General features: G+C 46.3%; 1 pseudogene; it reads right to left on the reverse strand.

Moving 5' to 3' along the window:
- Positions 1-1081: 1081 nt before the first annotated feature.
- LOC123641161 lies at positions 1082-1687 on the reverse strand (annotated as a pseudogene).
- Between the last annotated feature and the right edge of the window lie 1290 nt (positions 1688-2977).

Consider the following 2977-nt stretch of genomic DNA (forward strand, 5'->3'; position numbering starts at 1 on the left):
TCCCTCACTTTGCTACTGGAGTCCCCTTTCTAATCCAGCCACTGCCTGCTTAAGGTCCCCCGCCTTCCTCCCGCCAGGATCCCCCTTCCCAGTCTGTTTCATCTGGATTTGAGACAGCTCAGGCTTCACCTGTCTCAGAACCTGCCCCCACTCCCTGCTTCTACCTACCTCCAGTTTGAGGTTAAAGGTCCCTGCTACTTATTCCCATGGCAGATTTTGTTTAGCTCTACCAAAGCACTTCTCGGTCACAGTGTCTTGTAAATCTACCTCATAGATTAGTTGTGAGAAGTAAATAAAATATGTAAAATGCTTAGAACAGTGCCTGGTGTATATAGTAAACTTTTTTTCCCCCCTGCAGAGTTTTTTAAATTTGAGAGTGATAAGAATGAGTTTAAAGTTGGGGGGACTCACGGTGAGAAGAAAGCCCATCATTCAGAATAAAGGACCATCCCTGCCCAGGTGCCATGACCTGAATGCACTAGGGGACAGGCACCAAGGAAGGCTCTGGTAGGGGCTGACCCAGAGGGGTTCACGTGAGGTGAGGTTTCTGCTCTCACTCTGTCTTCACAGGTTCTACAAGAGAACTACTTGGTGGCAGAAGAACAAAGGAGGACTAGGTAGGGATAGGACGAGTCTAACAACGCATGCCTATGTTAGAGCAGAGAGGAGGCCATAAAGGGACCTAGAGAGTCTTACTGCCAGTTCCTGCTTTTTTTAAACCTTCAGGATGGGGAACGGATATCAAAACTTCTGGGGTTTGCTTTTCTAGGAGCGTGGGTAGTCTGAACCATCTACCCTAAAGTATGATTTTCCTCTGGAATAGATTGGAAAAAATCTGATATTTCAGGATCAGAGAGTTGGGGATATAGGTTTTCTTTCCTTTCATCTTCAAACACACAAGCATATACACATATATCCATTCACACACACACACAGCTACAGCAGCTGCCTGGGAAGTACCGGATGGTTTGGTCTCATGGAGGCTGGGTAGGAAGAAGTGTGGAGCACAGGTGGCTCCTTTGTTAAACATGTCCTGCAGGTGGTAAGAAGGGTGGTGATTTCTGCCAGGCACTAGGCCTTCCTACTGGGTATTGAGGTGCTTTAGGTACTCTAGGATGTCTGATTTGACTGTGCTGATGGGAGCCTGGTAGAACCAGCACATGACAGGGACCCCACTGGGCCCCACCAGGAACCTCTCAAAGTTCCAGCGGATGTCATGGACCTCATGCGCTCGCAGAAAAGTTGGCTTGATGAGCTCAAAGGATCAGAAGTCGGAGGGCAGGAGTTCTTAAGGAAAGTAAAGACCTTCTGTTCATTTTCACCATTCACATCCCCTTTGTCAAAGAGCAGGAAACTGGCGACAGAGCCTCCACCTGGACGCATATACTTGAGCCCAGAAAGGATCTCAGTTCTTTCCTGGTTCTTGTTTTCCAAACTGGTTGGAGGGAAAGCCCAACACAATGACACCAAAATTCCTCAGCTCCTCCTGGAGTGCATTCAGTTCAGGATACTGAGCTGCCAAGCCTCAATGGGTGGCCGCATTGACAAAGAGGACGTGCTTGCCTGCATACTGCTTGGACTGGATGTACTCACCAGCAAGGCTGAGGGCTCCATACTCACAGATGGTACCTGTCACGTTTTTGTTGCAATCCATCCTACCCTCTCCAAGTGATTGGCAGCTCCTAGGTGCTGGCTCCATATCCAGGAAGTAAGGCCCTAGTAACCATTTTATAAGTCTTGTCTGTTACTACAAGACACTGGCATTACACACACTAGTGTGTCTCCCCCACATGACTAAATTCTTGAGGTCAGGGAGTATGTCTTGTATTTGTGCATCCCATGCAGTACCTGGCAGAGCAGAACTCAAAAACTGTTGAATGGGCATAAGCTCATTTTACCACATTGTTTGGAGGTACTAATCAGGGAACTTTATGCCAAGATACCTAGAATTCTTTTCATCGTATTGCCTGATGATTGGCCTCAACTCTCAGAAAACTATCAGAGCCTTAAGTCATTTTTCAGTGAAGGTGTGAAATAAAAGCCTGTAGGACTTATGAATGAATACTAACTTTAATCCTCCGAACAACTGCCATCAGCCTGGCCAGAATTCCCCCAGGCTGTTCTCTGGAACACTGGTGTGTTCCATTTTCTCCCCTTCACCTGTTTTCTCAACCATCGAATCATCACTTCTCAAGGAAGCTTTCCCAGAGCCTCCCCCACGAGGTTGGGACTTTTTACTGATGTTCACATGATATCTTGTACTTCTATTACAGTGGCAGTTGACTCTTCAAAAGCAGTTGGACTAAACTCCATTACATTGAATTCCTCTAGGACAGTGTCCATATCTGTCACTTGTACCAAGGGGTCCCCAGCTCCAGAGCTGGTTGCATGAATGAAGTCTCTGATCTTAAGGAGCTCATGGTTTTGGAAGTAAAGAACTATGGAAATAAAACTGATAAAGAAATAACTGATTGCCATGAGAGAAACACCAAAAACTGTGCTTTGGAAATTTGGAGGAGGGAGAGACCTGGCTGGAAGGGTGAGGGTAGGCCGTGTAGAGGAGGCAACACTTGAGCTGGGTCTTCTTTGAAAAGAGAGGTAGTATTTGTCCAGAGAGAAACGAGGGAGAAGACTGCTCCAGGAAGCAGCACTGAGCCTAAGAGGTCGAGTGTTGAGAGAACGAAGGTGGTTTAATTTGCTAAGCATTACAGGATTCCTGAAGGAGAAGGGTGGAAGAAAACGTTATAACTAGACTGGGACCAGATCAGAGAAGGCCTGAGATATTGGAATCATATTTGGTAGGAAACAGAGAACCATCACGAATTTTCAGGCAGAGGAACAACATGATCAGAGCTCTCTCTAGAAAGATTAAGAAAAGAGTAAAGAGAATGCATACAAATCTAACTGAGATCACTTAAGGAATCACATCAGAACTTCAGGCAAGAGCCCAACAGAAAGGAATGGAAGTGAGCAAGGA

Source organism: Lemur catta, chromosome 7 (genome assembly GCF_020740605.2).
Source record: "Lemur catta isolate mLemCat1 chromosome 7, mLemCat1.pri, whole genome shotgun sequence".
Lineage (NCBI taxonomy): Eukaryota > Metazoa > Chordata > Mammalia > Primates > Lemuridae > Lemur > Lemur catta.